Raw genomic sequence first — 14,602 nt, 5'->3', positions numbered from 1 at the left:
TGCGTACGCCCATCTGTCTCAGAGGGGAGAGAGCCGCATTCACGCACTTCATAAAAGCGCGGGGAGCCAGAGATAGCCCGAACGGAAAGACCGTGTATCGATACGCCACCCCTTCAAAGGCGAATCTTAAGAATCGTCTGTGATGAGGGGGCTATCTGGATGTGAAAGTATCTTTCAGATCCAGGGAAAAAAACCAGTGATCATTTTGAATGAGTGCTTTATTAGGGCCCAGTTCAAGCATCTGAGATCGAGGATGGGCCTGAGACCGCAATCCTTTTTGGGAACGAGGAAGTATCGACTGTAGAAGCCTGACTCACTCAATGCTGGGGGAACCACTTCTATGGCTCCTTTTGCCAGCATAGTGTTTACCTCGGAGCGCAGGACATGCACGTCCTTGCTCTCTACAGAGGTTTGGACCACTCCATTGAATAACGGGTCCCTTTGAACGTTCTGGTACATAACCTCGATTTTCTACACCCAATACCCATTTTGACACTCCAGGGATGGCCTGCCAGGCCTCAGCCGGTGTGGCAAAGGGTTAAATTGATTCGAGCGATGGGTCACTGCGAGGGGACCCGACACTCGTAATCTGGTTGCTATGACAGCAATAAATTGTATGGGCGCGGGAACTTGAGCGGGCACAGTGCTAACAAACACATTGTCTCCAGCACCCGGAACAGAACGGGGTGTTAGGTGGCATAAATATTCATGAAGAAAGCTCTTTAGACAAAATAATTATGAGTCTCCATTTAGTTATAAGAGAGAACGTCATACATTAACAAGCTGTTAGCACTGCATTCAGCTGAGTGCCGTCAGTGCTATGTTTGCTCTCACAGCGTGCATAGCTGGGGAGTCCCCTTGCTGCCGGGAGGATGAGATGCGGGAAAAGACTGGCGTGAGCTCACCTAGCCCCATTCAATCAGTTTTGTGATAGCATTGATCTTTTGTCTCAAGCCAGAGATAAAAAGAACAGTGGAGGTCAAGGGGAAGAGCCATCTTCAGAGAAACGGTCTGTGAACACCGTGCGGTGAGAGCATCCATCTTCAATGGAGGCGGCTTGCGGGGGCGTGGCCGGCAAGTGACGCACTCAGAAATTCAGCATTTTACCACGAACACCAATGAAATTGCTTTTTTAGAAGAAGTATATTCCATGAGTCTCACCTGATAGTTACAGGGGAGATTATCATGACATAATGCTGTTAGTGCTGCACTCAGCTGAACCCTAAACAGCCTGGGCAGCACCGGGAAATCCCCTGCTGCAGGAAGAGGGAGAAACACGGGATCTAGATCGGCGAGAACTCACTTAGTCTCGTTCACTGGCCCTGTAACCCTTTGTTTCTCATCTCAGTTTGAGAAAAGAGAACAGTGGAAAACGAGGGAAGGAGAAAAAGCAGTCTGTGAACGCAGCGAGGTAAGGCTCACGCTCTCATAGTGAGAGCGCTCGTTCTCAATGAACGCGGCTTGTGGGGGTGGGGCCGGCAAGCGAAACGCTCAGAGGTTCGGGATTAAACAACAAACACCAGAGGAATATGTTTTCAGAGTTAATATATTCCATGAGTCTCACCTGAGACAGGGGAGAGCATCATGTCATATTCAACTGAGCGCTGTAAGCACTGAGCCCGTTCTCGCGCTCTTGTAGTGAGAACGCACGCCCTCAATGAATGCGGCTTGCAGGGGCATGGCCGGCAAGCGACACGCTAAGAGATTGGGCATTTTACAACAAACGCCGGAGAAATATGCTCTTTCATAGTGAATAATATACCATGAGTCTTGCCTGAGTCATGTCATATTCAACTGAGCGCTGTCAGAAGTGAGAGAGCGCTCGTCCTCAGTGAATGCGACTTGCGGGGCGGGGCGGGGCCTGGCCGGCATGTAGCTATTCACTGCTAGCATGTGGGATGAGAACAGAACCTCATCCTGGGTGCAGTTCCTCAACAACAGCTGGACAGAAACGCTTTGATGAAGGAAATAATGATACCTTCCCATACCGGGAGTCGAACCCGGGCCACCTGGGTGAAAACCAGGAATCCTAACCGCTAGACCATATGGGAACCATGCATGACTGGGGCCAGTACAAGGTCAGGGCTTTGTAGTAGCCTTTGTCTATTGGTGTGTGTAAAAACTTCAGTTAACAATGTTAGAATGACCAAAGGGATCGTTTACTGAATTAAATCGTATTCGATTAATTGAAGGGAGCTGTCATTTGACTCGCCCAATTCATTATGATTGTATTAATAATCTTTTTTTATTATTATTAATTTATTTTACCGATACTGTTTATTAACAGTGCGTATCCACTGGTTTGGAGAAAAGAGTTGAGAGTGTCCAAAAGTTGAGGAATATGCAAATGTCAAATGAAACACGCCAGGCGGAAGCCAATCGATGTGAGATACAGGTAGTGACGTCTGTCAAAAGAGTTTAAAAATCTGATGATGTGCCTGTGTTGCAATTTCTGCTGGTTTTAGTATGTAAATCAGTATGTAAAGCATATTATTTACATATTACTAGGCCTATATTAAATTCAGATTTCTTATGCAGTTGCTTTCATTGTGACTGGCTGGGTTTACAAAAGTATATTAAATTGACACCACGACTTTACTTTAGGAATTTAAAAATAAATCTTGCATCTTTCCAACTGTAATCATGTGTAGGCCTATATAAACTGTAATTTTACTCCAAAAATCTAAAAACATCCCTCGTTAACAAATAGATACAAAAACATTGATATTCAACAAAATACAAGTTCACTATTTTCCAGAGACACAAAATTAAGTCAGCTTTATTTACAGCACTTTATAAAGCAGCTTCACAGTAATAAATAGGAAATTAACGATCAATGATGCAAACTTCTTCAAATGTGAGACATTCAAATTCTGCTGTAAAGCAGCTCTAAATATATAATACCATTATTCAGCTCAAATCAGTTCAATGTTGATATTCCAATCAAAGGACAAAATTAATAAGAGCATAGGCATTTACCAAATTTGTTGAGATGCGATTTCGTGCCATCTGTGGTCAAGAAAAACAATTAAAGGAGTCATGACATGAAAAATCAAATTTGCCATGATCTTTTGACATATAAGACGTCTTTGTACCATTAAAACATCCTGCAAGTTTCATAGCTTAAATAATAAAATGTTTATTTTATATAGTGCCTTTCTACCACACTTTACAATAGTGCAATGGAAATGTAGAACAATAAAGTAGGAGAGTAAAGTGGAAAATACTGCAGTACACACAGTCATATGATCAAGAATATGCTGATACAGATGTGTGTCCAGTTTCTGAAGCCATTATAATCACTGACGCTGTCTACGCTGATACAGGATACAGATGTGCGTTCAGTTTCTGAAGTCATTACAATCACTGATGCTGTCTACACTGGTACAGCGTACAGATGTGCGTTCAGTTTCTGAAGTCATTATAATCACTGACGCTGTATATGCTGATACAGTATACAGATGTGCGTTCAGTTTCTGACATACTCCTCGAGCTTGAGTCTGTTGACAACAGGACAAATGGAAGAGTGAAAGAATGTTCGTTTTACGTGTCCAGTTTAAACAGCTGGTTTGCGTCTCTGTACATGCTTCAGAAGGATCCCAGTTTCGGAAACAAGTGGATTTTTTATTTTAATGGCGTCCCGGATTGCGTGTTTGTTCTGAGCATTTTGTACTTTTGTCGAGGCACAATCTAATGGAGAGTTCGCAAGATGAAGCAGCAGACTGTATTGGATCTGACAACAGCTGCATCACAAACCGCAAGTAAATGATTTAATAATGCTTTGTCTGTAAATGACTGCTTTATATAGATAATGTTTTTAAATACTGTGTTGATACTGTTTCCTATGCAATGACGATAGCAAATCATAACATTCCTGACAAGCCTTAAAGGAGCCACGCCTTAAAAACGAATCATTTCAGACAGAGGCTCAGAATGAGGGTTGAAAATAATTGTTTTTCCACATACATATTATTATTTATTTATTTTTGTGCAAAGAACCTTATTAACATTATAAGTGAACCTCAAGGAACATATTAAAATGGTTTAGAAAAAATCCATGTCATGACCCCTTTAAGATGGGTGGGTCATCTTACCCCGTCTTATTTATCAAAGTTCTGTGGTATTACATAACGAACGAAACTAGATGGGCGAAATAGACCTGCCCACTCAAGAGTACAAGCCCCGCCCACTGCAATACAGAAGCCACCCGACAACACTGTTTGCTCCGGTAGAAAAACACTTGAAAAACCTCAAAGACGAGAATTTCTCGGACCTTTTCTCCGGAGAGTCCTTACGTGTGGGAAAAATGCATTCGGGTCAGCTTGAGAAAGCGGGTTCGCTGAGGAAACGGACTCTCTCTCGAGGAATGAGCGAAGACGAGTCTCTTCGGCACATTATCAGAGAGGTACGAGTGAGTGAATCTTTAGTCCGGATCTCCTTTGTCACGACTCGTGATTTGATTTGAGACGTCGGATTTCTAGTAATTGTCTGCTGATCTTTGATGATCGAGTCACCTGGATTATATTACCTATTATAAATTGCAAAGCCTCGATAAGATGATAATATTATATATTATATAATGACCGGGCTGATTTGGGACTGGTAGCATCAGGGTGTGACAAGATGAAATCTGTTTTACTTGAATATTCACTCGATTATAAATTCTATTTATTCTATCTCGATTATTAATTCTATTTAAATAAACGCGACGTGTTGTTTTGACAGAGCACACCTTCCGATGATGATGATGATGTATGCGCGATGATGCCCAATCTCGCGATGAAAAACGAATTAAAGATGTCTTTTCTCAAGCACAGACGTGACGAACAACTATATTTAAATATCGATTTGCATATGAGCTGGCCATGATTTACTGACTTTACTCCAAGCAGTTCAAATGTTATAGTCTCCTTTTGACGGATATGATTGTGACATCAGTCAGTGTTCACAATCATATGAAATTTTATTTGGAAAGTTTTAATAGGTTGTGAGGCTGAATGAATTCACTCTTGTAAAGAAAGAAAAACTGCCATTGAGACTGATTACTATAAGCAATAGTATGTAGAGCTTGGACTCGATTCTGAGGCGTTGGGAATTGTGGGGTTAAATTTGTTGCATATTTCCAAATAAATAGATTTTGATACACAAATAAATGTAAAGAGATTCACAAAAATTAAATAAATTCATAAATAAATAAAATAAGATCCACACATATATATATATATATATATATATATATATATATGCAGGAGTTTCACAAAAATGAAATACCAGTAGATAAATAAAAATAAATAAATGAATTTGTGAATTAAAAAACACAACAAACACAACTTCCCTGGCATTCATTAGTGAATCGCTTTCGGATTTTGAAACATTTCTAGTAGACACTTATCCACAAATAAGTGGACTCCACCCACCGTCTACTTAAGCCAATCAGATAACAGCTATATTGCACTGACCAATCAGCATGCTTATGCTCCAACCAATCACGTTTTGCTTTACGATCAAGGTGGCGTTGCCCTGAAATAACTTTCATCTGCAACGGCTCAAATAGGAAGTATAAGGCCCATAAAATTGGTATGGTAAAAGATGTTTAAAGGGGACCTATTATGCCCCTTTCACAAGATTTAATATAAGTCTCTCTCCCCAGAATGTGTCTGTGAAGTTTCAGCTCAAAATACCCCACAGATCATTTATTGTAGCTTGTCAAATTTGCCCCTATTTGGCTGTGAGCAAAAACACACTGTTTTTGTGTGTCCCTTTAAATGCAAATGAACTGCTGCTCCCGGCCCCCTTTCTAAAAGAGGGCGGAGCTTTAACAGCTTACGCTTCAGTTGCTCAACAACAACAAAGCTGGAGGATCTCACGCAGCCAAAATGAGGATTGTCAATAATGGTTTTCAGCCTTACATTGTTCAAACCGGAGTCGAACACTGATGGAGAGTCTCAGGAAGAAGTTACAACAGACCTTTCCCGATCCCGTCCCCCCCCTCTCTCCCCAACTTCACTTTCTGTCTACATACTGTCCTATCGTAATAAAAGGCAAAAACATCCAAAAAAAATTTTTTAAAAAGAAATTGCCTGAGAAACAGATGAGGAAATAATAAGCATTTAAGCATGAAAACCTGTTCTATCAGAGCCCAAAAACAACATCAAGACTTAGAAAATGGGCATAATAGGTCCTCTTTAAAACTCCAAATTTAGCCAGATTTGCTTTCAGAATCCTCTAATGGAGTTTGTTGCTTAGATTGCTTTGTTGTTTTATATTGGTAATCAATAATATGATTGTTTGTGTCCTGCAGGCAGAAGAGACGAACAGACACCTGTCACGCAGTGATAGCAGATACGGATCGTTAAAAAGAGGACAAAGAGAAGAAAGCCAAGTTAGTATTGTGATGTTTGCAGTCTAAGTGTGTGTTTTAGGCGGATGTGAACTGAAAGTGCTGCACAAGTCTCTCTTACAGAACTACATTTGCTGAATAGGATTCATTGATTAGTTTTGTTACAAAAGTCTTTCAGAAACATTTCAAAGTTTACTTGGTTTGTTTTATATAGTAATGAACAATTGTATTTTTTAGAGTGAAGATGATCCGCTTTCTGAGAACATAGAAATGGTAAGATTTACATATTTAAAAAAAAAAAAAAACAAATTATGTATTTAGTTTGCTGTTGTTAATTATATAAGCTGCTGTTTCATAAAAGATTCAGTTTCCAAGATGGGTGATTAATGTCAGGGTTATTATCATTAACTGAAACTGAAACTTAACATTTCTGTCAATTGAAATAAAGCTGAAGTAAAATCAAATATAAATATTAGTTGAAAAACTTGAACTAAACGAAAATGAGAAATGTTGCCTTGGCAATAAACTGAAATAAGTTTAAGTTGAAGCACAAAAATTATTAACTGGAAATAAATAAATAACTAAAACTGAAAGAAAAATAAACCTAAAAATGTAATATTTCTTTTTTAAAAAAAGAGTAATAAAATGACAAAAGCACATAATCAACTTACTACAAATTAAACTAAAATGAACATGAAAACTAAAAAAAAATAAAATAAAAGCTAATTCAAAATATCAATAAAACTATAATTAAACTAAAATAACAGTGATGCATGCTAAGCTAGGAAAACGCTACAAGATGAGTCCTTGAAAGAGTTATTGACACATGAAGTTTGAGAGCAGGAGACTCGTGTATGGTGTGAGAGGACGTGAATCGTCAACAGGTGTGTCTTGAGTCATCGCTTCATGATTTTACATGACTGACTTGTGAGCCGCTCCTTTGTAAACACATGACTCAGTGGTGTAGGCATAGGAGGAATCAATATTTTTGAGCAAGTACATAACCAGCTAGTGTTCAAAACTATCTCCTTACCTTAACCCGATTCACAACGGTAAGCTTACAGTAATGTTTTCTAATCTGAGTGGTACTGGTAGGTTTCTGCGGGAAATTTGAGTATTCAGCCGTTTGTCTTTGTGTCATTATGTCACGTCTGTTTACATAAAGAAGGAGTCCCAGCTAGTAGGATATATCATGTGAGGATGCTGCAGGTGACGGATCATTTATAGCCTTTTCTCACAGCAGCTGCAATAATTAAACTTATCATTTTGATGGCGGATTGTAATCCAGAAAGGTCCAAATGACAATCATCAGTGACAACTGGAGTGGTGACAGAAATTGAAATCTACAGGTAATGCTAATACACACTAAATACACATAGTCACGCAATGCTGATGTTGTTAACATTAACAGTTTGGGAACAAAGTATAACAATAATAATAATTTGCACGGTTTGATGTTATCTGAGCTAAGCGATCGTTAGATTTAATCACCATTGGTAGCGCGATTTATTGTAATGCTTTTTTTCTCAGTTGGTCAGAACAAAAGTGGCAGACATGTTACTTGTTCAAATGACATTTTCCGGTGGAAATTCTTATTTTGGTCATACTTCCAAGACTACAATCTGTGATTCTGAAGTACAGTATCCACACTGGTGCAGTGACTGACAGCAAACATTAGATTCATCCGTGCTGAGTAGCCGTGCCGATGCACAACCCACGTAAAGATGATAATTCCACAAATAACTGCAATTGCAGGTTTCAAACAGAGATGGCGACAAAGAGGCAAAACTTACAGACTTCAGCTTTAATAAATAATAATAGTAATAAAGGCATTAAATATTTAAAGGATTAAAATGGATTTAAGGGAATAAATAAATAAGAATGGTAAAAGAAGTTCTAGGTAACTAATTGTAGTTATGAAGTAATCAATTTAAACTATTTGAAAATACATTCACACTTATTCGTATGTCTAATATGTTGAAAACGTAAACGTTTTTCGTCACATTCATTTATGAATTACATGAATCATGATCATATATTTTCAATTCAAAATGGCAGAATTTCATAAAAAGTCATGTAGTTTTCATCACTAATTTTGACACCACTAAATAATGCATACATAAGAAAAATAAAAGTATAAATACTCATTTATTTATTTTTTACATTTCTTTTATATTTATTTATGTATTTATTTTGTCAGCGTTCCATATAGAAGATGCATGTAAAGGTTGTGCTTGCTCTGCAGACGGATGAGGACTGTGCGCAGGAGCTGCGGACGCTCTCGCTCCAGCAGGATGTTCTTATGTTCCAGGTGGGCTGTCTTCAGGATGCGCTCGAGGGGGCGGAGGAGATGCTCGCCGAAACACAGAGAGAGACGCATCAGCTCACCATGGTATTGTGAAACATATCTTCATCCTGCCAACACAGAGACTGATGCAAATGATAGATTTCTAATTCAGAAAACATTAACTTGATGATATGGATGACACATGACGTTTATCTCTCTCTGACTGACGGTGCAGGAGCTGGAGCGAGAGAGAGCGATAAGGAAAAAGCTGGAGGACATGCTTGCCTCATTAATGCAGGAGATGGAGAGGTTAAAAGAGGTGAGGAAACTCTAAGCTTGCATAATCACATTTAGAAATGAACAGAAACTGCTGCGTAAAGCCAAAGAGAGAGAGAGAGGGGCTGGCAGTTTCTGCATGCTTACGTAACCATGTTTGGAGAACAAGTGAGTGTGTTCACTTCTCTCTTATTTTATTCTTTTATCATTTACCCTGAGATAAATGTTCAGAGTGTGCCTGGTTGTGTTCTGCTGTAGGAATGAAAGCGCTCAGTTCACAGTAAGAATTATGCAGATTGGAAAGGTCTTGATCGACCTAAAAGCTTTGTTTGTTCTCAAATAAATAAATCAATGGACATGAAACCAGTACAGCTCTGTAGGAAATCACTTGTTAACTATATTAGAATGTTTGTACACAAACCTTGATGTTGGCTTGAGAGAGCCTAGCCAGAAAGTCTAGCCAGAAAGTCATTTTAACAGCTTTAAGTTTGAAGGTTTGAAGTCTATATATGTTTTAGGTTTGAAATGGTTTTAAGTTTTAGTAGTTTTAAAAATATGTGGTTCCTAGGGTATTCTGGTTGGTTGCGAGGGTGTTGCTATGTTTTATCACATTGCTAGCATGTCTTAGATATATACCTAGATAGATAGATAGATAGATAGATAGATAGTAGAATGCTGTTGAGGAGATTTAACCAATCAGAGACGCTTTTATTGGTGACGTTGGGAAAGGACTCTAGGTGACGATAGAAACTTCCAGATCTTCTCTAAGGGTGTAAACACCTAATCCTGTATCCCTGATCTTAAAGGATTAGTTCACTTCAGAATGAAAATTTCCTGATAATTTACTCACCTTCATGTCATCCAAGATGTTCATGCCTTTCTTTCTTCAGTCGAAAAGAAATAAAGTTTTTTTGAGGAAAACATTCCAAGATTTTTCTCCATATAGTGGACTTCACTGGGGTTCAATGGGTTGAAGGTCCAAATGTCAGTTTCAGTGCATGGTGTGTGGTAATTTTAAAGAAATTAAGAAATTAAAACCTTAATTTTTTTCGACTGAAGAAAGAAAGACATAAACATCTTGGATGACATGGGGGTGAGTACATTGTCAGGAAATTTTACTTCTGAAGTGAACTAATCCTTTAACCTGGGAAGTTTAAGTCCTTTGTGCGCATTCATGTGAAAATACTACACACCATTTTCTGAGTCATATGGTTCTGAATCCGGTGATGTTTTACTGATCAGCAGATACAGCAACAGTCAGTTCTGGAAGTAAAAACCTCCAAAGGGAAATAATATTATTTTAAAATTTATCTTCAAAAATAATCAGGGAATTCATGGTGAAAAACTACATTACCCATGATGCTACAGAAAGTTCCACCAATCAGGGAGTCATGACATGCAAATCTTGCCTAAAGAGCTCTTTGGCTCCACCCACTCCCATGAAGCACTGCGAATGAAGTAATCGAGTTGATCTCCCTACGCTCTAAAAATACTAAAATGTTTGTATATACAGTAGTGGCCAAAAGTGATGTTCGGTCTATAGGGAAACTGACATCTTCACACTTTATTATAAACTTTTTTATATTATTATAAATGTGTTAAAGAAATAAATTACATTTTACTATTTATTCACATAGAAAACAGCCATTTTGAATTTTAATAATATTTCACTGTTTTACTGTATTTATGATAAAATAAATGCAGATTTGTTGAGCAGAAGAGACTTCTTTTAAAAACATTAAAAAATCTTACTGACCCCAAATTTAAACACCAGTGTATGTACACAATAAGAGCGTGGTATCAAATGATTAATTTAAATGCTAGTACATACTTGTTAAAGATACTTAATTTAAAGGGATGATTGATTATTTCACTTTTTTAACTTTAGTTAGTGTGTAATGTTGCTGTTTGATCATAAACAACATCTGTACATTTACGACACTCAAAGTTCAATGCAAAGGGAGATATTTTCTTTTAAAGAATTTGCTGTTTAAGGACTACAACAAACGGCTGGTAGGGACTACAGCAAGCTTCTTCCTGGGTTGGTGACATCACAAACCCTAAAATTTACATAAACCCCACCCCCAACAACATGCAACAAAGGGGGTGAGGCCATGTTGGACTGCTTTAGAGAAGAGGAAGAGTTGTTGTAGTAGAGTGTTGTTGTCATGCCTTCATTTTACGCCGGACTGCTTCACAAAAGAGGGTCAATTCAACGCTGGATTTGCACAAGATTAACATGATGGCACATGCTAGTCGATGAGTTGAATCAACTACATAAATTTATCCACTAACCATTCAGAAACGTCCAGTTTATTCTAAAAGTTGTAACTTCTTCCTGAGTCTCTCCATCAGTGTCTGACTCCGGTTTGAACAATGTAAGGCTGAACACCGTTACTGACAATCCTCATTTTGGCTGCGTGAGATTCTCCAGCTTTGTTGTTGTTGAGCAACCGATGCATGAGCTGTTAAAGCTCCGCCCTCTTCTAGAAAGGGGGCCGGGAGCAGCAGCTCATTTGCATTTAAAGCAGAGGTTGCGTTAGAATTTTGCACTGTCCGTCATTTTGATGGACAGAATAGTAAAAATTCTGTCATAATCAATTATTACCCGTCATTTTAAATTTTATATTTTAATGATAATAAGACATTTAATAGTTTCTTTTTTCGTCCACATTTTCATTTTTATTCACGTGCTTACAGGATAAGCAAATAGGCCTAGGCTATGCATTTATTTATATTATGAAAAGAAAGTTGAAAAAAGACTATGCGTCACTTTTCAGTTTTCATCTTGAACAGTTGTCGCGGTCGCGGATTGCAGAGTGAACGCGATCATCCCTTCCTCTTTACTACTTTACAGAACGAAATAAACATGAATGAACATCAGAAAATATGTTGAACGCTTACCGAAATCTGTATCACGTCTTAATCAGTTCAATGTTCAATGTCACTTAACATTATACCTCAGAAAAGCCATTCATTGACCATAAACTTGATAGTCAGCAAGAAAAATAACAAAACAAACCATTTAAAACAAAACGAACTGGATTAGAAACTTAATTATGTAAGTATTATAACTTTATTATTATAAAATGGACTTAAATTGGGTGCTCGCCTGTGTAATCAAACACATCGTTTTCATTTTACTCTGGTGACTGAACTCGCCCTCTGCTGCCACACTGGAGCGCACTCACCACCAACTGGATAGGGGTGGGAATTACAGTTACAAGTTACATCAGCCTCGGTGTAATCTGTCAAAATGACGGACGGCCTTCAGATTTTTCCTTCACTGCAAAAAAAATTCCGTCAGTGACAGAAAATTTCCGGTTAACGCGGCCTTTGATTTAAAGGGACACACACAAAAACAGCATGTTTTTACTCACACCCAAATAGGGGCAAATTTGACAAGTTATAATAAATGGTCTGTGAGGTATTTTGAGCTGAAACTTCACCGACACATTCTGGGGACACCAGAGACTTATATTACATTCTTGTGAAATTATAGGTCCCCTTTAAAGTGGGACCCCTAAATCTACTATTTGAACTTTCAAAAGTAATTTAATGCCACTCTCAGTGTTTATAATATGCATTCAGACTGTTTCAGCATTTGTTTGAAGAATGTCTCAATATTTGTGCAGGAAAGAAAAGCTGAGCAGCTTCAGGAGAGACACACGGGGCCTGTCAGGATTCAGGGAGCTCCAGAAGGGACTTCAGTGGACCGAGACGAAACACTGCCCTCAGACAGCGGAGGCTCTCCAGTGCATCTGAATGCAGCCCCAGTGTTACATTTGAAAAAATTGGTCAGCCAAGCATTTGGTCAATCAGTGTTTGATAATCAAAGGCATGAAGCTCCGGCTGGAGAGGATAATGATGAGAGCAGTGGCTATGAGGACGCGCCGTCAGAGTTCTCACCCTGTCCGTCCACTCCAGACGTAGATGAAGATGATGGGATGAATACTAGGGAGGCCAGGATTCGTACAAATGAAGATTCTTGTGCTCTCTCTTGAGTAATTTATAGAACGTTTCTGATAAATTTGTCTACTACAGAAGTATGCCACTTTATCCAAGTTACATTCAATGAAACAGCCTTTGCACAACTTTAAAATGAAGACTACTTTGTTTCACTCATCAGTCAACGAAATGATTTAGGTAAAGATGGAATCTGCACTTTATATTAGGTGTCTTTAACTACTATGTACTAACATTTAAATTAATCATTTGATACAATGCACTTATTTTGCAGAGCTTTTTCATGCTCAAACAGCAATATTACACACTAAAGAGAGATGAACATGGAAAAGCATAATAGGACCTTTTTAAAGACACCTAATATAAAGTGTGATCGCATTTTGTTTCTGCTAAATTCCATGTCTTTTTTTGTTTGTTTGTTTTGTTTTGTTTTTTGTTTATATTTTTTTTCTGTTGGACTTTGTACATTTATGTTCATTTTGCTATTAAACATAAGCTGTCAATTTCAAGACACTTGTTAACAAGGCATTATTTTACATTTGTATGTTGGCCCTATTGAAAAAATAAATTTTTCATCTTGTATTAATACAATGGAGAGTTTTTTTTTTAAAGCATGCAGACGGCATGACTCTGTGTTTTCACAGGGAATTTCTTCTGTCGAGCATTTGGCAGTGAATCAGGACAGTATTGAGGAAGTCAAAGTCTGAGCTGATGTTCACTGATTGACGAGCAGGCCGGTTCACTTGCACTTGTCATGTAAATCATCAACCTATATCAAAGGTACACTATGTAACTTTTTTTTGTTGTTGTTCAATATTAATATTTAAATGAGTCAATACACCATCAATCCTTTTTCCCAAACATGTTTTTGTCTTACCCTGATTCACTATGGTATGCCTATTATAGTGTTTATATTTTAGATCTGACAGGATGGTTTTGGCGGGAAATTACATACATATGTCACTCACTCATGCGCATCTTGTCATATTCGTAAATAGAGTAAAGTTGCTCCGGCTGTTTTGACGCATGTCTGGTGTGAGAGTGGCAGAGGTTAGTCATCACAACCAGTGAAAAAGGTTGACATGGAGCTGCTAAATCTCCAACCTCCAAAGAAATGTCCATTTTAAACAAACCCCAAACAGAGGAGAGTCTGGTTTGAATGACTCTCTCTCAGGTTTGAATGAATGATTTAATGACTCACTCATACTTGTTTCATTACTGGATGAATCAATGTTTTTGAACAAATCTTTTGAATGAATCATTCAATGTCATATACATTTTAACAGTCACTTGTCGCCTCCTAGTGGCGTAACGGTGTAATGTTATTTGAAGCGGCAAGTTAGTTTTAAAATGTGATTTGATCTGATTGAATCGCGATCGCGATCTGTAGACACACTGATGTGGACGTGTCCGCATAAAGCATTTCAGTGGGCTTAAACAGATCGCCCTTTACAGCAGATTTAGTTAAAAAACAACTGAACTAAATATGATTTTCAGCTACAATAATTCATCCTAAAATTCAACATTAGTAGGCTGACTTACTTTTCACCATCAGTCGTGCGCGCACTCAGAGGATCCCCCAGTTCTTGGCTAATTTTCAGTCCGATTTGTAAATTCAGTTAACTGGAGACGCGCTCTGAACGGATCATTGAATCAGTGATTTGTTGACTCGAGAACAGCTGCAATACGATCAGTCAATTCGCGAATGACTTGTTGATGTGATTTGTGAACCG

General features: G+C 38.2%; 1 protein-coding gene and 1 non-coding gene across 2 annotated transcripts in view; one reads left to right on the top strand and one right to left on the bottom strand.

Moving 5' to 3' along the window:
- Positions 1-1,979: 1,979 nt before the first annotated feature.
- Positions 1,980-2,051, bottom strand: trnae-uuc (transfer RNA glutamic acid (anticodon UUC)). Its single transcript has one exon. It is a non-coding gene; the product is annotated as a tRNA-Glu (tRNA).
- Positions 2,052-8,585: 6,534 nt separating this feature from the next.
- The window catches only part of avil (advillin), a 32,613-nt gene continuing 26,596 nt past the window's right edge, over positions 8,586-14,602 (top strand). Inside the window, exons 1-3 of the mRNA XM_051912564.1 lie at positions 8,586-8,732; positions 8,863-8,946; positions 12,539-13,649. The gene's annotated coding sequence lies outside the window, so the exon portion shown is untranslated. The remainder of the gene's footprint in view (positions 8,733-8,862; positions 8,947-12,538; positions 13,650-14,602) is intronic.

This window comes from Ctenopharyngodon idella, chromosome 11 (genome assembly GCF_019924925.1).
Source record: "Ctenopharyngodon idella isolate HZGC_01 chromosome 11, HZGC01, whole genome shotgun sequence".
Classification (NCBI taxonomy): Eukaryota; Metazoa; Chordata; class Actinopteri; order Cypriniformes; family Xenocyprididae; genus Ctenopharyngodon; species Ctenopharyngodon idella.
This window is presented reverse-complemented; position numbering and strand designations above follow the sequence as displayed.